This window comes from Vicugna pacos, unplaced genomic scaffold (assembly GCF_048564905.1).
Source record: "Vicugna pacos unplaced genomic scaffold, VicPac4 scaffold_20, whole genome shotgun sequence".
NCBI classification, from domain to species: domain Eukaryota; kingdom Metazoa; phylum Chordata; class Mammalia; order Artiodactyla; family Camelidae; genus Vicugna; species Vicugna pacos.
Genome location: NW_027328741.1, coordinates 28075097 through 28102659, shown reverse-complemented (window position 1 = coordinate 28102659; position 27563 = coordinate 28075097). Strand labels below are relative to the sequence as shown.

Below are 27563 nucleotides of genomic sequence, written 5' to 3'. Positions count from 1 at the left end.
GAATAGCAAAGTTATGTTTCTTATACATGCATGAAAATCATCCACATGCCTGTTTTTGAAGTTTCAATGAATATCTTTCCACTGTTTTTAAGTTGGGGTCTTTGTTTTTTAACTATTGTGCCTAATATGCTATATATATATATTATGGATATTAATACCTTGTTGGTTTCATTGTATGAAACTCTTCCTACTATTCTGTGTGTTGTCATAAGTCTTGCTGAAGGTTTCCTTTGCTATGCAAAAGGTTTTGCATTTCACACTTATACAAGAAGTGGAATCGCTGTGTCATACAGTACATCTATTACTTCCTCAGTAAAAATAATATCTGTTATTTACATTTTAAATTTTTTGAACTTAGGATATAGATCAAAAGTAAATATTGCTATGATTTATCTCAAAGGCAGTTCTGCTCCTGTTGTAGGTCAGATATTGTATAGTTTCAGGTTTTACATTTTGGAAATTAATCCATTTTTTTCTTATTTTGCATAATATGGAAGGAATTGCTCTTACATCTATCTTTTACATGTAATTTCCAGTGTTCCCAGAACTACTTGTTGAAGAGACTGCCCTTTTTCCATTGTATACTCTCGCCTCCTTCATTGTAGACTAAATGACCACATGAGTGTGGGTTTATTTTAGGACTCTTTAATTTGTTCCATTAATCTATGGGAATATTTTAGTGATATATTTTGATGGTTTGATTACTGTAACTTTGTAGTATATTCTTAAGTCAAGGAGGATAATACCCTTAGCTTTGTTCATTTTTCAAATATAACTTCAGAAAATTTGGGTCTTTCACAATTTTGTATAAATTTTATTATTTTTTTCCTTGTTTTGTGAAGAAACATATGGATTCTGTGAGAATAGAAGTTTACTAAAAGGAAAAACCTGAGAAAAATTGTAATGTTTGGAGAATAAATCATACAATATTAAACAACAAATGGATTGCTGCATAAATCAAAGAAAAAATACATAAAGAAATATTACAACAAAAACAAAGTCCATGGGGTATAGCAAAAGCAGTATTAATAGGGATGCTTATAGCAAAATAATCCCACATATACAAATAAGAAATATCTCTCACTTATAATCTTACAAGCAAAAGATGTAGAAAAATAATAAACAAACTTGTTAGTAGATGGAAAGACAGCTGGAAGGTCAGAACAGAAATAAAAAAATAAAGATTAAAAATAGAAATATCTAATCAAACTACATAATGGCTTTTGAAAGATAAATATATCTGATAAATTTAACAAGACTCATGAGCAAAAAATGGAGTACAGATTAAAAAGCTCCAAAATAAATGAGAAGTTACATCTTATATCAAAGTAACAGAAAGCATCATAAGATGATACAACAAATTATAGGCCAATTAAAATGGTGTCCCTAGAAGAAATGGACAATTTCTTAGAAAGACCTAATCTCCAGGATGGAATGAGAAATAGAATATATTAACAGATTATCACTAATGAAATTGAATAAGTAATTAAATAAAATCCCCCAGAAACAAAATTCCAGGCCTAGACAGCTTCACAAGTGACTTTTGCCAAACATTTAGAGAAGAGCTATCACTTATACTTCTCAGAGATTTCCAAAAATTTGAAGAGTAAGGAAGTCTTCCTATCCCAATTTTGGTATCATACTACTACTAAATCAGGTACAAATATCTCATAATATTACAGGTTAAATACTACTGATAAGCAGAGATGCAAAAATCATCACTAAACTGTTACAAAGCAAACAAAATATTAAAAGGATTATACAGTATGATTAAGTCCCTATTATCCCAGGGATGCAAAATTGATACATTACCCACAGATTAATCAATATGATACACCAAACTAACAAATTGAAAAATAAAAAGTATATGGTCACCTCAAAAGAGACATAAAATGTTTTGACAAATTCAGTATCTATTTATGATTAAATTTCTCCTAAAGTGGGCGTGAAGAAACATACCTCAACACAGTTAAAGTCATATATGACAAGAACTCAGCTAACATGACACTCACGGATTAAAAGCTGAAAGCATCTCCTATAAAAGCAGGAAGAAGACAACAATGCTCACTCTTACCACTGTTATTCAATATACTATTGGAAATTCTAGCCATAGCTATCCAAAATAAAAGTAAAGAAAATATAGCTATTTCAGAAAAGGAGTAAAAGTATCTGTTTACAGATGAAACACTTTAAACAGAAATCTTAAAAAAGACGCCACAAAAGTACTAGGGCTTATCAATGCATTTGTTAAAATTTCCGAATGTAAAATTAACATACAGAAATCTTGCATTTCTACACACTAACAACAAGCTAACTGATAGAGAAAGTGAGGGAACTGTCTCATTTACAGTTGCATTACAAATAAAAAATCAAGAAATGTATCCAACCAAGGAGGTAAAATCCTGTACTCAGAAATGTACAAAATATTTATAACAGAAATTGAAGATAATGCAAACAGATGAAAGGATATACTGTGTTCATGTATTAGGAAAAAAATATTGTTTAAATGACAGTACTAGCCAAGAAAATACACAGATTAAGTACAGTGCCTATCAAAATACTAAGTGCATTTTCAGACACTTACAAAAATAATTCTTAAATTTACATGTAAACATAAAAGAGTTGAAATCACTAGAAAAAAAGAAAACAAACAAACTAAAACACAAACAACTGTGACAAAGAACAAAGAGGAAGTACCACTGTCCCTGATTTTAAGTTATAATACAAAGCTACAGAAATGAATATGGTAGTGGCACAGAACAAACAGAATAATGGAACACAACAGAATGCCTAAAAATGAAATCAGCGAGTTATGGTCATTTAGCCCATTACAAAAAAAATGAATATACAGTGGTGGAAAGGTAATCAACAGGTACAGGAAAATTGTCAACATCACTAACCATCAGAAAAACGCAAGTCCAAAACACAATGAGATTTTATGTCACTCCTGTCAGAATGACAATGATAAAAAAGATAACAAATATAAATATTGGTATGGATGTAAGAAATAGAATCCTGATGCAATGCTTGAGAGAATGTAAATTTGTGCTGTCACTGTGGAAAATAGTATGGAGTTTTACCTAAAAATTAAAAATGAAATATGATCCAACATTTCCATATCTGGATACTTATTCCAAGAGAATAAAAACACTTATCAGAAAAGATAAATTGAACCCTATATTCACTGTGCCATTATTTACAATAGCCAGGATATAGAAGCAAATTAATTGCTCATCAATAAATGATGGATAAAAAAATGTCTGTTATTAGTGTGTATATCTAACCATCTATTAACTAAAGATTTATCTATATTTGTATATATATATATATGCACACACACTAAATATATATATGTATATTTATATATATGCACACACACACATAAAAATACAACGGGTCATTACTCAGCTCTAAAAATAACAAGTTCTTGTCATTTGCAACAAATGGGTATACCAAGAGGGTAACATGCTAAGTGAAATAAGTCAGACAGATAATGACAAATGCTAAATTATTTTAACCATATTTGGAATTTAACACAAATTAACATAACAAAAGAGAAAAGGAGTTATACATATAGAAAGAAACAGGTTGTTCACAAGAAGGAGGGAAATGTGGTGAAGAAAAAGAAAGAGTTGAGGAAAATTAAGACAGAAAATTTTCCAGTGTCAAATTAAATGGGTCAAGGACAAGAAATGTACTGTATGGGGAATAGTCAATAACTATGAAATATCTTTAAATAGCAATATATCATAACTAGATTTATTCTTGTGATCAGTTTGAAATGTATTTAAATTTTCAAACATTATGTTATGTAGAGAAACTAACACAGTGTTATACATTAAAGAACACTTCAAAAACAAACAAACATACTTATAGAAAAAAACAGATTTGTAGTTAACAGAGGCAGGGGTTGGGAAAGGAGAATAAGATTAATGCACTCAAAATATACAAACCTCCAGCCGTTAAATAAACATTTTGAAAGGATGCTATGTATTAACATGATAAATACAATTAATACTGCTTTATGTAACATATGAATGTTGTTATGAGGGTAGACCATAAGCTTTCTCATCACAACCAAAAGACAAATTGTATATCTTTAATATTTTATCTAAATGAGATAATGAATTCTCCATAAAGTTGCTATAATATTTACTTCTTGTCACATGTAACTCAAATATCTACCCAATGCACCTAAACTTACACAATGTTTTATGTCAATTATATATCAATAAAAGCAGAAGGAAAAATGGAAAGACAATGATCATTGATTCCCATGTCATTTCTCATGATTGTTTTGCAGCAAGTAATCTTGAGTCATGATAGACTTATCCTAGATAAAGATACTAATAAATAAGTGATTCTAATAAATTATACATAAAGATACTAATATAAATAGTGTTTTACCATGCCTTAAACTTTCTTTATGATAACAGCCCACTGATTCTGTAGGCATCAAAATTGCACTCAGTGTATTCATCTGAGATTAGGGAATGGATACAAAAGTTAACCATGACTGCTCTTGCTTTGAGTGATAAAGTTCACTGTCTCTGACCAAAGGTCTCATCTCCCCAACAGCATCAGAAAGAAAGGAACATGCTAGGTTGCTAAAAATCTCAGCATGGTAAAATCTCAAAACTCCTAAAATTCTTAACTGTTTTGCAATGGGAATGCAATACTGACAAAAATTTGATTTTGGATAACAATATGGTGTTTTCTCATGGTTGCATTAGGGGATGTGAGGAAAATCCCTGAGATCCACAAGAAACATCCTCGCTCAAGTGCTGGCAAAGAACTGTAAATGTTCTGCATTATTAGGACTGAGGACTGCTTTCAAAATGATGACTATGCTCACTGTATTCCAGGTAGTCCAATAAAAGAAAGGTTATTGCTATTTGTAGTTGAACTGGAATACATCAGTCGTTCAGTCTCTATAAATTAGTCTATGGGTGTTCAAAGCCAAAAGAAGTCATGTCAACAAAGAGAATTAAAAGAGAAATAAACTTGGACATAAGCTTAAATTAAAAAGGAGACACAGTCCTGTGCTGGGCTCTGGGGACTGGAGAATGTATATGCCACAGTCCAATTCAAGGGTTCAGTGGCTTGGCCCTAGCATCAGCTCGGGATTCAATGAACAGGTAAAAATTAGTATACTGGGAGAAATATAATCTACCTCTCCTTGATCAGAAGAAAATATGATGGCTCATTGAAACTCTTAATTCACAAAGATTCTGCAAGATGCAGAGGAACAATTCACTGATGACTCAACTAAAACAAACTTATTTACAGCTTAACAATCCATCTTCACACACACACACAGTGGTAGACTGATTTGAAGTATTTAGTGGAAAGAATTCACTGGACAGATCAGAGAATCGTTTTCAAATCACCAGCCAACATTTGTACTTTTGCCAATAGTCTAGTTTTCCCAGATAGAAAAGTAGAGATGGAGAAACAAACAATATTCTTCTTTAGGGTTTCTAATTTTGAAAGTAAACTGTAGCTTTTGACTTATCAGTGTAGAACCTTGTTATGATGATCACGGTAAGACCCACTGTGTGATAAGAGAGCTGAAAACTAGCTGCTGAACCAGTCCATCTGAACCACAGACTGCTAATGTAAGCAACAATGTAGCCAACATGAGAGTTGAGCTGACAAACTTTAAAGCTTGATGTTTCTGTTATAGGAAAACCACTGCTGTCCAGACACAGATCTCCTACTGCATGTGGCTCTTTTCTTTTCTTGGTAAAGCTCATATTTGTGGAATGTTGCTAGAGCTTATCTTGGCACATTTGCCCATTCTTCAGATTATCAAAGTCTTTCTTCACAACTGGTGACACATTTTCAGGAATCAATGTTGCCATTCTAGTCTTATCAGCTGACACAGGCTGCATGATTGTGAGCAGAAGCCTTAGGCTCCCTGACCTTGCCTACAGTTTTTCCAGAATTTCAGCTCATTTCACATTCTGAAAATGCTTCACCTTTTATTTTAAATTAATGGGAAATAGTCAAAGTCTTCCATGAATATTTTATAATTCCTAATATCTGCAGAAATTTGGTATTCTTGCAGTTGGACAAAGTTTTAATTCCATCACCCTCACCTCCTTTAGTCCACACAGTTTGATTGCAATTTAGTTACAGAATATGAGCACCCCAACCAAGGGGCTAGTACCTCTTAGACACTTCCACTGTGAAGGTTAGAAGGGGCACAAGTTATGTGGGGTGTATAAGCCTACATTAAATATTTGCAATAGCACTGTCTCTTCTGTAAGACAATTAATTAGAAAGCAGTATAGTTATTGGTATGGGGAAGAGAATCAGCTATTTTGCGGTGGTTGGGTGATGAAGAGACAGGAAAAAATCCAGCAAATGAGAATGGAATGCTTTAGGCCTCTGGAGGCATGAATTAAGTAGAAAATAATACTTTGTCTCCTGTACCTACCTACACGTTCAGTCTTGAGTGACTAGTCCTTGGGCTACAAAAATAGCTAGATTGTGGTGAAGAGTAAAGACCATAATGAAATAGTTTGAAAACCATGAGAGTTTTGCTGTTTCAGGAAAGTAGATTTTGCTTAAAGTCAACATGTATTTTTCATTCACTAAATACTAAAATGCATCCTGTGGCATGTGCTGTGCTTACTGTGCTGGTATCCAAGTTAGACAAGGAAAGGGGGACAGACAGAAAATATCTGGAGGAGGTGGTTTCTATGCTGAGACTGGGAAAGTCTAAGTAGGTAAAAGGAGAACATCCTAAGTCTAAGGATGCGCTGGAGCAAAAGTTGTGAGGTTGGATTTAATATGGTTGATAAGCATTTGCCTGGATGTAGTTCCAGAAACAGTGAAACATAAAGATATGCCAAGTTAGTCAGATGCCAGATCTATAATGAAATGACCAAACTATGTTGAGTTTGTGGGCTTAGAGTTGGAAAGGCATTAAGTGCCACCCAGAGGATGTAAGCTTGTCTTTGGCTGGAACATAAAAGTAACATTAAATATTCACTTGAAAATATAGTGTAGACTCTTGAGGGGAGGAAAGAAAGCACCAATTGGAATGCTTTTATAACAGCACAAAGAAGACCATAGATAAAATTAATTCTTAAATTCTACCCTTTGCTGACTGTGCCATCTGAGACTACATCATGAGACTTTTTGATACCATGGATGACATAATAGAGACCATGATCCCTGGGCTGGTTCCAGCATCTATATCCTGTTTCAACATATCCTTACTTAACACTTTTAATACTTTCGAGGATGAACCATAAATCACTTAGTAATTTTAGCTCTCTCCATGTTTTAGTCTTTTTCCAAATTCTTCAATTTTCTTTTATTTCTTACAGAAATTACTTAAATTTACACCCATATTGTTACATCAAATGATCATATCAATCAAATATCTCTTTTTTCTTTAAATGGTAACTTAGTCTCCCATTTAAATCTTTATCTATTTTAAAAAAACATAAGGATAATAAATGTACACATCTATGTTAATTGTTCAATAAGAAAATTGCTGATATTTGATAATATTTGGCAACATCAATTTTAATCTTTGTAATCCTACATAACCTGGTAGTCGTCTGGTAGATCAGTTGTAATTAGGGTGACGTTCATAAACTGAAGATGGCTGTTGAGTTGGCCATGAAAGGGAGTTAGCAAATATATCAGCTATCACTGGCACTGGAAACCGTGGGTTGATACCTGGTTGAAGTTTAGAAAACCACCTTCATTGGCAGATATGTTGTGATATCTATTTGGAAAAGTAGAAGGCACCAACATCAGTCCAAAATAATTGTTGTGTTTGGGAGACAAGATGCTGTACTGAGAAGTAGAATTTGTGGTTGTAATGAAGTTGACAACACGGCCATTTGCTTCAGTGTAGCTGCTTTGAGAGTGCCCATGGACAGTGGTCAACTGATTTAAAATAGCACGTTGATCCACTGAAATTTGTTTGGTGGTCTAAGTGACATTGATGATGGAGGAGAAAAGTCACCTCTGATCGGGGTATTTGTATCATCAATTATGTGGCTAGTAGAGGGCTGTCTTATTAGAGGCATGTTTAAATTTGGAGAGGGTAAAAATGCACCTTCTCCACTAGTGTCAGACACAAAATCAGAATTATGTTTACCAACATTACCCCCTCCTTTAAAGGGCTTCTTGTTGAAATCTTGAGCCAATGAAGATACCAGAGAGGCATTTTTAATCCCAACTCTTCTTTTTATTCTCAATAGAAGCTGGGGACTGTCTCGTTTAAAATTTGGATTATGGTATAAGTGCATCTACAACCAAAGTAGAAAGATTTTAGTAATATTCTAAACCAAAATACAAGACTAAAATAAGCATAACTTATAAAACCTCAGATTTCACGTTTACTATGCAAAGATAATATCATCAAAATATGAACATTGCTGACGATATTTTGAAGTTCCTTATTTGGAAAATACACATTTAAATAATATAGTCATCCAATTTAAGAAGTTAGCATTTGAAGTAATGGTGAATGCCACTTTTGAAAAGCAGCTTTAGTACCTTTATTTAGATTTCTGTTAAGATTCATAGTTGCTTGCAAAGTTTCTCATAATCTTGAATAATTAAGGCACTGTTCTCATTTTTTAAAAAAATTAAGAATTTTAGCCTTTACAGATTTATACAATTTTCAAAATCAAGCTTTACATTTATATTATCAGAGATTGATGTACAAAATAAAATTTTATACCTAAGTTACCAAGTGATAACTAAAATTTCTGAATACCTTGCATAAAACAGAGACTTCTTTTTCTTCTTCCAGAAATTCAGCTAGACAAGCAGATCGTTGAAATTTCTGCCACACTTTACAAAGCCCATAAAGATTAAGCAGTCTAATAAAACTTTTCATACTTCCAGTTTCAAATATTCTGAAAGGGGCCTTTCTTTCCAAAACTTCCTTCTTAAAGACAACTTCATCAATCACTATGGAAGTTCCATTATCATCCCACAAGATGGATTTAAATTGGTCACTCCCAGCCATTTTCCAGAGTTTTCTTGGAAATGTCAGAGAGCAAAAAATAATTATCTTCATCTGGTTCAGAGACACAATATGTGTAACATGGTGTTTTTATCAAGGATTCTTCAGACAAGTCTGAAAAACATGTTCTTCAATCATAAACCTCAAATCCAAGTCCCCAGAGAATGTTTGATCACAAAATAGATATCTACCGGAGTTTCCTGAACCACTTGGTCCAACTTTAGGAGACACATCTTGAATTTCTGAAGTAATATGTTCCATGTCAAATAACTTTTTCTAAAGCTACTTTTCTAATCTGCATGATTTTGAGCACTGCAGCTTCAAATGCTGCTTTAGCAGGCCTGCACAGTTAAACTGCTAGGCCATGAAAATGGTTCTCAACCTGAGTGGCTGTGACATCACAAAATGACAGGTCTCCTAGCAACCCAAGTGTAACATTCAGCCAGTCTTTCTTTCTCATTCATCCAGTTAATATGAAACATATAGGATGTTTATATTTATAGTGTGATCTGCAAATATTTTCACCACAAACTCTTTTTAAATAATTTAATTTTGCGTTTTATTAAATACAAACAATCTCCTTCGTTTTGTACACAAATTTATACCAGATTAGTGAACAGAGTATACATATGCAAAAAATAAAAATATTATTTTAAAGTTTTGGTATTTAAAGTGAAATTTGTGTAAAACCTTTACAGAAAATGTATAACAATTTCATTATCTGTTGTAATTAAAGTGAAGAAAATTTGATTTTGAAACAGAAGTATTTATTAATCTGTGTACTGCAATAAGTAGCTCTATATTCAAATCATCAGCAGAATAAATATCAGCTTATTTGGTATGTTTATAAATAAATGGTAAACATTTATGCATAAAAATTTTATTAAAGTAATCAATCAAATTTAAGAAATCCCAAAGGCGGGAATTTTTGTTTTAAATTGTAATTCAGTGCTATATGTAAGCAAATGTAATTTAATATTCTACATTAAAATTACACAAGAGAAAATCTTACTGTACACTTACAAATGTTTATTTTTGCCATTATTTCACTCAGAGGTTTTTCAGTCCCTAGAAGGGATAAATTTTCTTGTCATTTTTATATTACATACTCTTGTGGCTTCTGTTAAGTGTTCCAAAAAGATGTTGATTAATACATTTATGCACAAGGTGCTGGGTTCTATAAGCAGTGACTCCATTAAGGGGCAAACAATCAATAAACAAAGAAATAACATTATATGTTGGTTGGGGTGGAAAAGACCAGGTAATGCATTTTAGGAAGCAATATGTTTCCCAGTCCTGAAACAGTTGGCATTATTAGTATAATACGGCATTTTAAGGCAACTACTTTGTGCACTAATTGTAAATGATAGCTATGTTCTGTATCAGTAAACTGTAGTAAATCCAGTTCTACCAAAAGTTATATTTTTTATTTAGAAATAAATTCCATTAAACATAAGCCAAATTCAAAATGAGTGAAAAATTTTTAAATAAATAAAAGTACACTCAATCTACAATGTAAATTTTTCTTTCAGTATGTGTATATTCCATTCTAAATAAATATTAGCAACTTGAATTCATTGAATAATATAAGTATTATAAACTATAGTTAAGCTTGATTTGGTCTTGATTCATAAATATTATTTAACATATGCAAATCAATAAATGAGATACCATCCCTTAAATAACAGAGAAGTCAAAAGTAACAATCTCAAAAAATGTAGCAATGTTATCGACAGAACTGATCTTAACTTTTGTATACAAAAAATTCTTAACAAATTCTCCCTAGATAGAATATAACTAAAGAAAATAAAAGCCAGATATGAAAAACCCATGATTAAGATCAAGTTCAATGTTAACATACAGGAAGGTTTTTCACTGATCCAGTAATACAAAAAAGTAGCTTATTCTCTCAAGTCCTAAATTACACTACAAGAAGTCCTAGCCAGAAAAACTAGTCAAGATAAAATATGAAAGGCATCCAACTTGTAAACAAGTAGTACATTTATACATATGGCATAATTATACATAAATGGAAAATTCAATAGACTGCTCCAGTGACTGTTAGATATAGTCAACAAACTTAGTAAAGTTGCAAATTACAAAATCAATATACAAATATCTGTTGCATTTTTAAATACTAACAACACATTATCAGAAACAGAATTTAGGAAAACAATTGTGTGTACATTTATACCAAAAAGAATAAAATAGGAATAAAATTGATAAGTGAAATAAAAGAACTAAACAATTTCTATAAATTAAAGGTGCAAGAAATTAAGTAAACAAAATAAATAAAAGATATTCTGTGCTCATAGATTGTATAGAATGTGAGAAAATACTCTAATCTATCTTTCACATGTTCATTCTCCCCAGCACAACATATTAAAGAGAATTTCATTTCTTCATTTTATACTCTAGCTTCCTTTTTCATGTGTTAATTGATCATAGGTGTGAGGGATTATATCTGGGTGATCTACACTCTTCTATTGATTGGTGTCTGTTTTTGATCCAGTATCATGTTGTTTAAATTACTAAAGCTTTATAAGACTCTTTAACATCAGAGTATTTTACACTATTAGATTTAATACTCTCTTTCAAGATTATTTTGGTAACTCATAATCTTTGTTGTTACATATAAATTTTGAATTTATTTGTTCTATTAATGGAAAAATCTCATGGGTAATTTGACATGAATCACACTAAATGTAGATTGCTTTGTAGTATGTTTGTTTCAACCACATAGTTTCGCATCATTAACATAATAGATCTTTTCATTTTTTTGGATCAGATTAAATTTCTTTCATCAACGTTTTCTATTTTTTAATGTATAGGTTTTCATCTTATTTGTTAACTTCATTTCTAAGTATACTTTACATATGTATATAATTATATACATTATATTTGTAAACACGTTTCCTACAGAAATACAACACGCAGAAGGCAGTGGCAAGGCATATTCAAAGTCCTGAATGAAAGAAAGCTGTATTCTAAGATAATATATCAAGCAAGAATTTCCTTTAGAATAGAAGGAGAGATAAATAACTTCCATAAAAGCAAATACTAAAAGAATATAGCAACAAAAAAGAAATAATGAACGATCTACTCTAAAGAAAAGAAGAAGGATGCTATAGAAAGGAGAAAGTCATAATTAGAAAGGCAATAGCTACAATGACATACAATAGAATATACATGATGTTGTAAAACAGGACATCAAAATTTTTAAGTTTCAGAGAGTGAAACAGGACAATACAGAGTATTTTCTTCTTGTTTCTCTTCTCTGTAGGAGGGGTTAGAATTTGTATTCCTATCAGCCAAAATTAACAGATATAGTAAAGGCTCAATATACATACAAAACATGGTAACCATAAGTCAAAAGCTTACAATGAAGTAAAAGAGCCAAAAAGAAACCAAGATAATAAAATAAAACTTATCAAGCCACAAAAAGAAAAAGAAATAAACAAAAAGGAAATACAAAATCAACTGGGAAATGAAGTTCAAAATGGAAATAAACACCAGTCTATCAATAATAATTACAATTGTTAATAGACTAAGTGCTTCAATCAAAAGATATATAGTGTCAGATGGGATAATATAACAAGACCCTACATTATGAAGCATACAAGGGACCCACTTTAGTAAGAGAAACACATATCAATTTAAAGTCAGAAGATGGAAAAATATATTCCATGCAAATGGACATGACAAGAAAGCAGGACTAGCAGTACAGACTTCACACAAAATAGACTATATATGAAAGGCCATAGAGAAAGATAAAAAAGGACATGATATAATGATTAAAAGAGCAATACAAAATGAGGGTATTATACACATTAATATATATGAACTCAATATAGGAGCACCTAAATACATAAAGCAAATACTAATAGATAAGAAGAGAGAAATTAGAGGGAACACAATCACAGTAGGAGACTATAACTCCCCATTTCCATCACTAAACAGATCTTTCAGACAGAAAATGAATAAGGGAACAAAGATACTAAAAGATACGATGAAATAATTGGAGTTGCTAGATATTTTCAAAACAGTACTTCTCCCCAAAACAGAATATACATTCTTTTCCAGTGCACATGGAACATTTTCAAGGAAAAATTATGTACTCAGGCACAGAAGAAGCCTCAACAAATATAAGAAGATAAAAATTATTTCAAGCATCTTTTCTGAGTATAATACCATGTAACTAGTAATCAATCACAGAAAAAAAGTGAGAAAAAATGACAACATGTAGATTAAACAACATGGCACTAAAACAAATAGGGGAGGTGAAGAAGTAAAATAAGAAATTAAAAAATATCGAGAAATATGACAAAACACTACGTAAAGTTTATGGAATACAGATAGAGCAGGCTTAAGAGGGAAGTTCATAGTGACAAGACCCTCCTCAAAGAAGACGAGTAATTTCAAATAAACAATCTAACGTTCTATGTACACTAATCATGAAAAGAAGAGCAAACAAAACCAAAAGTCACCAGAAAGAGGGAAATACTTAAGATCAAGGAAGAAACAATGGAAATAGCGTTTAAAAAATAGAAAAAATCAAACTCTTTTTTGAAATAGTAAATGAAATTGACAAAACTATGGAAAGACTCAACACCAGAATTGAGAGAGAACACAAATAACATAAGAAATGACAATGGAGAAACTACAAAGTGTACAACAAATTTGCAAAATATCATAAGGGAATACCATGAGCAACTGTATGGAAACAAACTGGATAACTAGGAAGAAATGCAGAAGTTTCTGGAAACATTCAGCCCACCATATTTGCATTAAGCAGAAATTGAGCATTTGGACAGACAGATCATTAGAATTTGAATAGAATTATCAATAAAATAAAAAATCTCTGCAAGCAAAATTCAGACCCAAATAGCTTCACTGGGGAATTTGACCGAACTTTCAAAGAAAAATGCATAGCACTCCTCCTCAAACTTTTCCAAAAGCTTGATATGAAGAGAGTACTCCCAATCTCACACCATAAGGCCAACATCAACCTGACACCAAAACCAAAGACACTGCCCCAAAAGACAAAAAAAGGGCAATATCATTGATAAACAAAGATGTTAAAGTCTTTAAGAAATTATTAACAAACAGAATCCAACATCATGTAAAAAAAAGATTATAAACCATGGTCAAGTTAGGTTCATACCAGGAACACAAGCATGGTTGAACATATGCAAATCAGTCAATCAATTGTGATACACCATATCAACAGAAGAGAGGAGAAAAAAACCACATGATCATCTCAGTAGATACAGAAAAAGCATTTGAAAATATTTAACACTTATTTGAAATAAAAATTCTTATCACAGTGGGCATAGAGGGATGATATCTAAACATAATGAAAGCTATTTATGACCAACATATAGCCAGCAAAATACTCAATGGTGAAAAACTGAAACCCTTCTGACAAAATCCTGAGACAAGTCAAGGTTGCCCATTTTCACAATTTCAATTCAATATAGTCTCGGAAGTCCTAGCCACAATGATCAGGCAAGAAAAAGAAATAAAATTATTCAGACTGGAATAGAAGAGGTAAAATTGCCATGATATACACACATGTCACTATATAGAGAAAACTGTAAAAGCTTCACAAAAAAATACTTAGGCTAAAAATCAAACTGGGCAAGGTACCTAGAGTAATGTACAAAAACCAATTACATTTCTTTACACTACCTTTGAATCAACAGGAAAACAAAGTATAGAAACAACTGCTTTTATAACTGCACCCAAAACTATTAAATGCTTAAGAATAAATCTGACCAAGGAGGTAAATGTCTTATACATGGACAACTAGTAAACATTGATTGAGGAAATCAAAAAAGATTTGAAGAATTAAAAAGAGACCCAATGGACTTGTAATGGAAGAAACAAAATTGTTAAAATGGTCATACTGCCCAAGGCAATCAACAGACTTAATGTGATATCCTATCAAATTATGCAAAACATTCCTTTTTAGGACTGAAACGAATGCTCTTAGATTTACAGAGAGTCATAAAAGATCCATAATTTCCAAATCAATATTCAAAAAAAAAAGAAAGAGGATGGAGGAATAAACCACCAGGTCTCCATACACTATAGTAGAGCTATAATAATCAAAATGACAAGATATTGGTACAGAAACAGGCATATGGAACAATGAAACAGAATAGAGGGCCTAGGAATAAGTCTACAGGTCTCTGATGAATTAATCATTGACAGATTAGCCAAGAATACGACAGAGAAAAGACCATCTCTTCACCAAATGGTGTTGGGAAACCTCGATAGCAGCATACAGAGCAATGGAGTTAGAACACTCCTTCACTCCATACACAAGAAAAAACTCAAAATGACTTGAAGACTTAAATGTAAGGCAAGACACAGTAAATCTCCTGGAAGAAAACATAGGAAAAGCACTCTGACATAAATCACTGCAATGATCACCTAGAACAGCCTACCCAGGTAATGGATGTAAGAGCAAAATTAATAAATGGGACCTATTTAAACTTACAACCTTTGCAAAGAAAAGGGGATCATAAACAAAACAAAATGACAACCTACAGGATTAAAGAAAATATTTAGAAGTGATGCAACTGACAAAGTCTTACTTTCCAGAATATAAAGAATTCATACAACATAATAATAATAAAGAACAACAAGAAACCCAATCTGAAAATTGGCAGAAGCCCTGAACAAACAATTCTCCAATAGAGACATACAAATGCCACACAGATATAAGAAAAAAAAATTGCTCACTATCATTATCAGAGAAGGGCAATTTAAAACTATAATAAAGTATCACCTCCCAACAGTCACAATGGCCATCATTCAAAAATCCACGAACAATAAATGCTGGGGAAGCTGTGGAGAAAGTGAACCCCCCTACACAGATGGAAGTAATGTAGATTGGTGCAGTCATTGTGCAATACAGGATGGGGATTCCTGAAAAGAATAAAAATAGACTTACATACGATTCAGCAATCCCACTTCAGTGTATATATCAAAGAGAACTCTAATTCAAAAAGACACCTGCACCCCAATGTTCTTAGCAGTGCTATATACAACATCCATGACATGGAAGCAACCTAATTGTCCAACAGCAGATGACATAATTAAGAAGTTATGCTGTATTTACACAATGCAATAATATTCTGCAATAAAAGATGATAAAACAATGACTTTTGCAGCAAAATGGATGTCCCCAAAAACTGTCATTCTAATTGAAGAAAGCCAGAAAGAGAAAGAAAAATAACACATGACATGACATATGTGGAATCTCAAAAAAATTTTGGATGAGAACACAATGATTTCATCTACAAAACTTAAGCATACTTGCAGACCTACTAAACAATTTTATGAATACTGAAAAAAGGGGCTGTGAGAGGATATATTTGGGAGCTTCAGATTTATAAATGTTATACACTATATAAAAAATAGATTTTTTCAAAATATCTTCTGTATGACACAGGGCAGTAAGTTAAATATCGTGAAGTAACCTTTAATAGATACACAAATGTATACATGTACAGGAACACTGTGCTATAACCACAGATTGAAACATTGTAAATGACAGTATTTCAATGATAAATAAATTACAAAATATGTAAATAAATAAATAAATTAAATAAATAAATAAATAAATAAATAAATAAAATCTAAATAAAAAGTATTTAGCAATAAATGAAATACAAAGATTCTCACTACTTAAATTTTCACCTCAAAATCTAGGAAAAAACAGAAAGAAGAAAGAAGAAAATTGAATGAATGAGAGTAAGGCAAATAACAAGAAAAGCAATTGAAAATATAAAAAAATATACCTAAGTCTGTTTCTTTTAAACACAAAGTGGACAAACGTTTAGGTTGGCTAAGAAAATACTCAAAACATCTTAGAAATAAAATAGAAGATATTATCACTGATGTTGTATAGATGCAAAGCAACATAAGAAATTACCACTAGACAAGGATCTGAATGACTTAGAACAAAAGACAAATTCCCAGTTACATATGTCTTCCAATACTGAATCAAGAAGAAATAAAAAAGTTAAATAGAGCAAAAGTGTGAATGAGTAAATCAATAATCTAAATTTCCCACACCAGAAAAAATTAGAAAGACGAATTTACTGGTGAATTCTGTCATACATTTGAAGACAATTTTTCACCAATTCTTCCCCAAATCTTCCAAGAATTTGAAGGGGGTGAAAGATTCCAAACATGATTTATGATGCCAGCTTTACTTGCATAACAATGCTAGAAAGGACATTATATGCAAAATATAGAATACTATCCCTGATGAACTTATGTGCCAAAATTCTCAACAAAACACAAGCAAAATGAATTCAACAACATTTAATGTATAATACACATACATGAGTAAAGGGATTTATCCCTGGGTTAAGGATACTTCAAAATATTCAAATTAATAAAGGTGACATGCCACACTAATAGAATGAGAAGAAAAACTCATATAATCATCCCAATAAGTGCGGAAAGTGCCTTGTATATAATGCAACATACTTTTAAGATACTCCTAACAAATTAAATTAACCCTGTCATTGGCATGATATCATATACACACAAACACTGTGTGGATAGAGTGAAGCAGTTCTCTATTTATTGATTCTTAGAAGGGTTTATATAGGACATGCACAATGCCTCACATATCATCTAAGGTTTAACAATGTTAACAATCTTAAGCTCTTTATGTCCTCATGCTCCTGCAGTAAGCGCAGGATATTAAATGATCACGGATTGTTTTAAAGTTCATCACAGAACTTCATTAAGTAGGCCATCTCTTATACAGCCGTCTGTGCCTGTCTTAGGTTGTCCTCCACTGAGGATCTTACCCAGCATATTCTATCCAGCCATCCATAATGGATACACTGATTAGGCCATTTCTTATCCAGCCTGGATATGTGACATTCCTCACAGCTTGTTTATCAGTTCATCCCATGGGCTTATTCTCTAGAGCCTTCAGACTGGGGCCTACAAACCGAACATTCCTTGACAGAAAAATGGATGAAGAAAATTTGATGTATATATGCAATGCAATCAATACTTTGCATTCCGATCAACAGTGTCCATGGTGTTCCTTTTTTCCACAATCTCACCAATATGTATTTGTTTTCTTTTTGATGAGAGTCTTCTGACAAGTGTGAGGTCTTTTCTCATTTTTGGTTTATGAATTTCCTAATAATTTATAACTCTGGTCATACTTTCATGTGTCATTTAGCCAAATGTATGTTTTCTACAGAAAATTGATTCAGATCTATCTATTCAGTTCCTATGGACATTTTTTTTTAATTGGATTGTTTGGTCTTTTTTGTTGTTGTTGTGGGGAAAGAGTTTGCCATATATTTTTGATATTAACACTAGATTCGAAAATATAACTTCCAAATATATTCTCCCATTGTGTTTGTTGACTTTTCATTTTATTGATCATTTCTTCAGCAGTGTAAATCTGTTTAGAGTGATACAATTGTATTTTGTTAGTTTTGCTTCTGCTTCCTTTGCGAGAGGAGAAATATGTAGAATCATATTAAGTCCAATGTCAGAGTGTACTTCTTATATTTTACTCTAGGATTCTTTGTTTTCAGGATTTATGTTTTATATGCCCAGGAATGGAATTGCTGTGTCATATGATAGGTCTAATTTTATTATTTAAAGGAACTTCCATACTGGTTCCAAAGTGGTTTCACCAATTTTCATACCCACCAACAGCATTGGAGAATACCATTTTCTCCACAACCACCCCATTCTTTATTATTTGTAGACATTTGAATGACAGCCCTTCTCAATAGTGTGAGGTAAAATATTATTTTATTTTTGTCTTGTCTTTGTATAATGATTAGCAGTGTGAGCATGTTTTCCTTTTCCTGTTTGTCATCTGTGTGTCTTATTTAGAGAATTGTCTTCTGCTCATTTTCTGTCTGAGTTGTTTGTAGATTTTTGAAATGGAGTTGTATGAACGATGTGTATATTTTAGAAATTAGCCTCTTGTTGATTGCATTGTTTCCTAATGTTTTCTCCCATTTGGAAGAACATCTTTTCATTTTGTTTATTTTGCTGTGTAGAAGCTTTTCAATTTAATTAGGACCTTTTTGTTTATTTTGTTTTTATTGTTTTCAGCTTGGGAGAGTGACATAAGAAAATTTTGCTGCAATTTATGTCTTGTTTTGCTTATGTTAGTTTCCAGGAGTTTTATTGTGTCATGTATTAGTTTCAGATATTTAAATCATTTTGAGTTTATTTTTGTACAGTGTGAGGGATTGTTCTAATTTCATTGATTTACATATAGCTGTCTAGCATTCTCAGCATCACTTGCTGAAGACTGTCTTTATGGCATTGTATATTTTTGTTTCCTTTGTCATTGTTTATTTGACCATATGTGTGATATTTTATTTCTGCCTCCATGTTCCATTCCAGTGATATAGATGTTTGGTTGTTTTTCAGCACTGTGCTCTTATGATTACTGTCTTGTTGTAATATACTCTGTGATCTTGGAGGGTTATGGGTTATACCTCCAACTTTGTTTTTTTCTCATTGTTTCTTTTGCAGTTCCATACAAATCAAAGGACTGTTTTTGGTTCTGTGGAAAATATGTAGTTTGATCTGAATCACTTTATATATGTAGACATCTTTTGTAGTATGTATATTTTAACAATATTATTTCCTCTAAACTAAGACCTTGATATTTCTTTCCATTTCTTTTCATCATCTTCAAATTTCTTTATCAGTGTCCTATTCATTTTATTATGTAGGTTTTTTCATAGGTTTTTCATTTTTTGATCTGATTTCATATGGATCTTTTAAAATTATGGTATATTTCATTGTTTGTGTAAAAGAGTAACAGTTTTTGTATATTAATCATGAATCATGCTACTTTGATAAATGTCTTTAATAGTTTCAGTTGTTTTGGTTTGGAGAATCCTTAGGAATCACTATATAGTTTATCATGTCATCTAAAATAAAAACAGTTTTACTTCATTCAATCCAACTTGCATAACATTTTTTCTTGTCCGATTGCTGTTGCTAGAACTTCCCATACTGTGTTTAATAGAAATGGTGAGAGTGGGCATCCTTGTCTTATTCCTTAATTTGGCTTTCAGTTTTTCACTTTTGCATATTATGTTGTCTGTGGGTCTGTAATTAATGACTTCAGATATATTGAGATATATTTCATGAACCCTACTTTGCTAAGAGGTTTCTGTCATTGTTGCTGTTGTTGTTGTTGTTGTTGTTGTTGTTGCTGTTGCTGCTGTTGTTGCTCTCTTAATGAATAAATGTTGAATTTTATGAAATGCTTTTTATGGATTAGGATGATCATGTCATTTTCTCTTTTTCTTTTGTTAATGTGGTGTATCAAACTGATTGATTTGTGTATGTTGAACCTCTCTTGTGACATTTCAATCAATACAAGTTGATCATGGTGTATGATTCATTTTAGGTATTGCTGGATTTAGTTTGCTAATAATATTTTGTAGAATTTTGCTTGTAAATCTATCAAATATAATGGCTTAAAGTTCACTTTGCCTGTACTTTTTTTGTTGGTTTTGCTATCAGGTTGATGAAAGCTTCATAGAAATAATTTGGGAATTTCCCACATCTTCACTATGTTTGAATAGTTTGAAGAGTATAAATTCTGCTTTGTATTTTTGTACAGTTCTCCACGGGAGCTGTTTAAATCTGCACTTCTATTCAACATTTTTTAAAATGCAAATTCTATCTTTCTTCTAGTAAACAGTTTGTTCAAATTACTTGTTTCTCCTTATCTATGTCTCTTTCTAGACATTTGTCTATTTCTTCTAATTTGCCCAGTTTATTGGCATGTAAATGTTGACAGAATGATCCCTTTTATGTATATCTGAGGTAACAATTGTTATTTCTCTTCTTTTATTTCTAAATTTATTTCTTTGGAGAATCTATCTTTTCTTCATGATGCACCTGGCTAGAGGTTTTTGAATTGCTTATCACAAAAACAAAACATATAAGAAAATCTTTGATTTTGTTACTCTTTAGCATATATTTTGTTCTCTGTAATTTATATTTACACCTGTAATATTTAGGATAATTTCTTTTCTATTTTTAACTTATTTCATTGATTAACAGTAATTTCACAAAGTTGTCTCCAATTCCAGCGTACAGTACAATTTTTCAAATACAATGAGCATATGTACATTTATTGTCCAATTTTTTTCATCTTTGAGTTGCTGTAAGATCTTTTATACATTTCTCTATGCTATACAGTAGAATCCTGTTTATCAATTCTACAATTTTGGTCTCTCAGTCTATCTCTTCCCACCCGCCGCCCCATGGCAACCAAAACTTTGTATTCTATGTGTGCAAGTCTATTTCTGTTTTGTATTTGTGCTCTTTTTGTTTTGTTTTGTTTTGTTTTTAGATTCCACTGATGAGCCATCTCATATGGTATTTTTCTTTCTCTTTCTGGCTTACTTCACTAAGACTGATTTTCTTCAGAAGCATCCATGTTGCAGAAAATGGCGTTATGTTTTCGGTTTATATGGCTGACTAGTATTCCATTGTATAAATATGCCATTTCTTCTTTATCCAGTCAACTGTCAATGGACATTTAGGCTGTTTCCATGTCTTGGCTATTGTAAATAGTGCTGGCTAAGAACGTTGGTGTGCAGGAGTCATCCTGAAATAGGGTTCCTTCTGGATTTATGCCCAGGAGTGGGATTCCTGAGTCATACGGTAAGTCTATTCCAAGGCTTTTGAAGAATCTCCATCCTGTTTTCCACAGTGGCTTCACCAAACTGCATTGCCACCAGCAATGAAGGACTGTTCCCTTTATTCCACAGCCTCTCCAGCATTTGTCATCTGGGGATTTTTGAATGATGGTCATTCTGACTGGTGTGAGGTGATACCTCACTGTAGTTTTGATTTGCATTTCTCTGATAATCAGTGATATTGAGCATTTTCTGATGTACCTCTTGATCATTTGTTTGTCTTCCTTGGAGAATTGCTTGTTTAGGTTTTCTGCCAATTTTCGCATTGGGTGATTTATTTTTCTTTATTAAGTTGGATGAACTGCTTATATTCTCTTAAGATCAAGCCTTTGTCGGTTTCATATGCAAATTATTTTCCCATTCCGTAGGTTGTCTTTTTGTTTTACTTCCGGTTTCATTACTGTGCAGAAGCTTGTAAGTTTCATTAGGTCTCATTTGTTTTTTCTTTCTTTTATTTCTTCTACGAGAAAATTTTCGAGACTTATGTCAGTTAATATTTTGCCTATATTTTCCTCAAGGTTTTTTGTATCTTGACTTATCTTTAAGTCTTTGATCCATTCTGATTCTATTTTTGAGTGTGGTGTTCTAGCTTCATTGGGAGTTTTCAAGCTTCATTGATTTACATGCTGCTCTTCAGTTTTCCCAACACTATTTGCTGAAGTGTCTGTCTCAATTCCATTGTATTTTCTTGCCTTCTTTGTCGAAGATTTATTGACCAAAAATTTGTGGGTTCATTTCTGGGCTCTCTCTTCTGTTCCATTGTTGTATATGTATGTTTTCCTACCACTACATTGCTGTCATGTAGACTGTATCTCTATAGTATTTTCTGAATCGTTAGTGTAAGAAATGCCACTGATTTTTGAACCTTAATCTTGTAACCTGCTACCTTGCTGAATTCTTTGATCAGCTTTAGTTGTTTTTGTCTGGATCTTGTAGGGTTTTCTATAAATAGTAACATATTTTCTGCATATAGTGAGACTTTTGCCTCTTCCTTTCCAATTTGTATCCCGTTTACATCTCTCTCTTATTTGATTTCTGTGGCTTGGTATTCCAAGACTATCTTCAGTTGGAGTGATGATAGTGTGCATCCTTGTCTTGTCCCAGATTTTAGTGGGAAGGATTTAACTTTCTCACCATTCAGTACTATGCTGGCTGTAGGTTTGTTATCTATAGCTTTCATGATGCTGAGATATGTTCACTTTATGCCCACTTTGGTGAGAGTTTTTATCATACGTGGGTGTTGAATTTTATCAAATGATTTTCCTGCATCTATTGAGATGATCATGTCGTTTTGGTCCTTTCTCTTGTTGATGTGCTGTATTACATTGATTGACTTACATATGTTGAACCATCCCTGTGTCCCTGGCATGATCCCCACTTGGTCATGATGTGTAATCTTTTTTCTGTGGTTGGATTCTATTTTCTACTATTTTGGTGAGAATTTTGGCGTCTGTGTTCATCAGTGATATTGGCCTATAATTCTCTTGTTTGGTAGTGCCTTTGCCTGGTTGTGGAGTCAGGGTGATTGTGACTTCACAGAATGACTTTGAGGGTATTCCTTCCTTTTCAATCTTCTGGAATAATTTGAGAAACACTGGTATGAGTTCTTCTTTGTATTTTTGATAGAATTCCTCATTGAATCCGTCTCGTACTGGACTTTTATTTGTAGGGAAGTTTTATATTGCTCTTTTGTTTTCATTTCTAGTTCTCTGCTTGTTCAAGGGATTAGTTCCTTCTTGATTCACTCTTGGTAGACAGTATGTTTCCAGAAAATTGTCCGTCTCCTCTAGAGTATCCAGTATGGTTGCATAAACTTTTAATAATATATTCGTATGATATTCTGTATTTCTATTTTATTTGTTGCAATTTCTCCATTCTCCTATCTTATTTTGCTAATTTGTGCTCTCACTCTTTTCTTCTTGTCGCAATTGGCCAGAGGTTTTTTGGTTTTACTTATTTTTTTTAAAAAACCAGCTTTTTGATTGGTGATTTTTTTCCTATGGATTTTCCAATGTCTATTATATTTATTTCCTCCCCAATATTTATGATTTCCTTCCTTTTGCTGCCTTATGGCGTTTTTTTTGTTCTTCTTTTTGTAGTTCATTCTGCTGGTGGGTTAAATTGTTTATTTGTGATTGTTCTTGATTTTTGAGGAATTCCTGTATCACTATAAACTCCTCTCTCAGCACTGCTTTTGAAGTGTCCCATAAATTTTGTGTGGATTTGCATTCATTTTCTTTTTTCTCCAGATACTTTTTCATTTCAGCTTTGATTTCTTCACTGACCCATTGGTTTTTTAATAACATATTGTTTAATCTCCATGTTTTCCTTTTGTTCTCCTTTGTTTCTCTGTTGTGGATTTCTAGCTTCATGTTACTGTGGTCAGTAAAGATACATGAGGTAATTTCTATCTTCTTAAAACTGGTGAGGTTTCTTTTGTGCCCAATTATATCATGAAACCTGGTAAATGCCCCATGTGCACTTGAAAAGAATGATTTACTATTTTGTGGAGGGTGCAATGCTCTAAAAATATTCACCATGTGTAATATTTCAATTGTATTATTTAACTTCTCTGTTTCCTAATTTATTTTCTGTCTCGATGATCTGTCCAGTTATGTTAATGCTGTGTTTAAATCTCCAAATATGATTAGATTCCCATCACTCTCCCCCTTTATATCTGTTAGTAATTATTTACTCTATTTAGGTAGTCCTCTATTTGGAGCATATGTATTAATGAGTGTTGTATCCTCATCTTGTATCACTCCTTCAATCATTATAAAATGTCCGTCTATATCATTATTTATGGTCTTTGTTTTAAAGACTCTTTTGTCAGAAATCAGTACTGCAACACCTGGAATTTTGGCTTTTCCATTTGTATGGAATAAATTTTCCTTCCTTTCTCTCTCAATCTATATGTGTTCTTCTCCCTGAAGTGGGTCTTTTGTATGTAGCATATTGAAGGTTCTTGTTTTATATCCAGCCTGCCACTCTAAGACATTTGACTGGAGCATTTAGTCCATTAACATTTACAATAATTGATGATATGTTTGTGTTTATTGGCATTTTGACCTTATCTTTGCAGATAATTAGGTATTTCCTCTTGGTTCATTTCATCTTCCTATTATGATTTCATCATTTTCCTTTGAATTAACATGAAATTCATTTAGTTTTAGTGACACCCTGATAAGTTTTTGTCTTGTTGTTACCCTTTTATATTTCTTTTAGACCATTATTAAAACTGCTTTTATTAAACTGATAGTAAAAAGATCTTAAACCCATCCTACCAGGAACAAAAAATTTTAAAAGGAAAGACCAAAAAAAATTCTCTATTTTCCTGCCTCCCTCTCCCACTCTCAATGATTTGTATGTCTTGTTTTAAAATTTTGTGTTTATATAAATTTATAATTCATGAGTTATCAATTTTCCAACTGTGAGATTCACATTTCTGTAGCATCCTACTGCTTTGCTGCTTTTCTTTTTAGAGTAGACCTTTCAATATTTCTTTTAGCATGGGTCTAGTGTTGCTAAACTCTTGTAGATTTTTTCTGTCTGTGAAATCCTTAATGTCTCCTTCTACCATAATGTATAGCCTTTCTGGTTAAATTATCCTAGGGTATATCATTTTTTCATTCAAGACTCTGAATATATCTTGCCACTACCTTATGTCCAGTAGTATTTGTGAAGTGAAATCAGCTGGGAGCCTTATGTGGATTCCCTTGTAACTCACTCTTTGCTATTCTCTTGCTTCCTTTAGGATCATTTCTTTATCATTGACTCTTGCCATCTTAATTATATGTCTTGGTGATGGTGTACTTGTTTTCTTCCTGTTTGGGGCCCTCTGAGCTTCCTGTACTTGGATATCTGATTCCTTCTTTAAGTTAGGGAAGTTCTCAGTCATGAAGTCTTCAAAAACCTTTGCAATCCCCGTTGATCTTTCTTCCACTTCTGGAAATTCTATCATACCAAGCTTGGCATTCTTTCTATTATCCCATAGGTCCCTTATGTTTTTTTCATTTCTTTCTCATTGTTTCTCTTGTAGCTCTTCTGATTGGGTGTTTTCTATTGTACTGTCCTCTAAGTCACTAATTCATAACTCTGCATTATCTAGTCAGCTTTGCGATACCTTTAGATCATTCCTCATGTCAGTGAATGAGTTTACCTATTCTTCTCGGCTCTTCTTTACAGCTTCCATTTCATTTTTAACATATTTTATATCTCTAAACACTATCTTTTATTTCCTTCAGTAATTTGATCACTTCTTTTTTAAAATCTTGATCTATTAGGCTATTGATGTCAATTTCACTGATCATTCTTTCAGGGGATTTCTCTTGTTCTTTTAATTGGGAATGGTTTCTCTGCTTTTCATCTTACTCCTACCTCTCTGGCACTGTGGTTTGTGGAGTATCAGTTACCTACTGTGGACCTAAAAGAGTTTCTTTACCTAGTGTCTATGTAGTAATACAACTTAGAAAAGAGAAAAAAGAGAGAGAGAGAGACAAAGAATTTTAAGAAGGGGGAAATAAATGTTTGAAGACATTGTATAATGCATAATAGAAGTGCAAGTTGTAGCAGAGTGTTGAAAAATAATAATAATAAAAATATTTTTAAAATATTTCAAAGGGATGAAAATAGGGGTATATATAATTGCCTAAGAAGCAAAAATTTTAGGGTAAGAGAAAATGGATCAGGAAAAATAGATTAAAACAAGGGGGTGGTCTGTGTCCTCCTGGACACTGTGAATATTTAATGTGAAGTCTTTCTGTATTCATCCTGTTTTGGAAGCTAATCTTCCTGTTTTCAGATGCCCTCCATTGGAGCCCTCAACTGTGCTGCTCCCAGTGCCTGTCGGCAAGCAGATTGCTCCTACCCCAAACACTGCATCTGGAGCAGATCTCTTTACTCTTTGCTGGCTTGTGACTGCCCTGCCTGATGCTCCAGTCAGATGTTGCAGGCTGACCAGGCAGGAGTGGGCATCATGCCCTCTCCTATCACCATGGTCAGGGGCTGCATTCCAGAAGAAAATTTGGGGGACCACACGTCCCCTCAGTGTGCCAGTCACTCCACTGCTCTTTGCCACTCTATGGCCTGCCTCGGGTTTATACACCAGAAGTGGGCTCGAAGGAGGCTGAGGAACAGTCCTGTCCCTGGTCAGGCCCAAAATCCAGGTACTTGTTTGTTTTGGTGAAGCAAGTTCTCTGAGGAACCAGGACAGAAGTATCCTATCTGTCTCAGGCTGTAGAGAAGTCTCCATCTGGCCCTTAAGGATGCTAAGTCCTTAGACATGGATGCAGATTTTGCCCCCACTGCTGCCTGGGTGCAAAGCACCAGAGAGTATGGTGGCTGTGACTGAGCCCCAGCTCTCTTCACCTAGAAACTTTTGTGGATTTTCAGAGATGGGAAATGCAGCCTTCCACCCACAGGGCAAATCTGCCCAGTTGCTTTATGGAGGGCCCAGGTTGTTCTGCCCTGTACACCCACAGGGATGGCACACAGCACCCTCCATTCCCCAGACTGCTTCAGTTCAGCAATTCCCATCTTCCACCCAGCTCGTGCAGCATGGCCCTGCCCCCAGCTTCTGGGCTGCATTTTGGGGTGTGTGTCTGTGACTGTTTAATGTATTTCTGTCAGTCAACTTATACTATGTACATGTCCAAGCCTTGGAGACTCCCCCTCTGTCCAGCCAAAATCTCAGTTGGAGAAGGGAGACCTAGTGAATGAGCACCAGTCCATCTTTGTAGCTCCCTCCCTGTGGGACCTGTCCCACTCTGCTTTGCCTTTTGTTCTGTCTTTCTTCCTTTTCTCCTACCAGATTTTACGCATCT

At 33.1% G+C, this 27563-nt stretch overlaps 1 long non-coding RNA gene across 1 annotated transcript; it reads right to left on the bottom strand.

Annotated features, from left to right (window-relative positions):
• Nucleotides 1-7586: 7586 nt before the first annotated feature.
• On the bottom strand, nt 7587-9025 carry LOC140694183 (uncharacterized). The gene is made up of 3 exons (XR_012069923.1): nt 8750-9025; nt 8135-8276; nt 7587-7747 (listed from the first exon to the last, which is right to left on the bottom strand). It is a non-coding gene; the product is annotated as an uncharacterized lncRNA (long non-coding RNA).
• Nucleotides 9026-27563: the final 18538 nt, after the last annotated feature.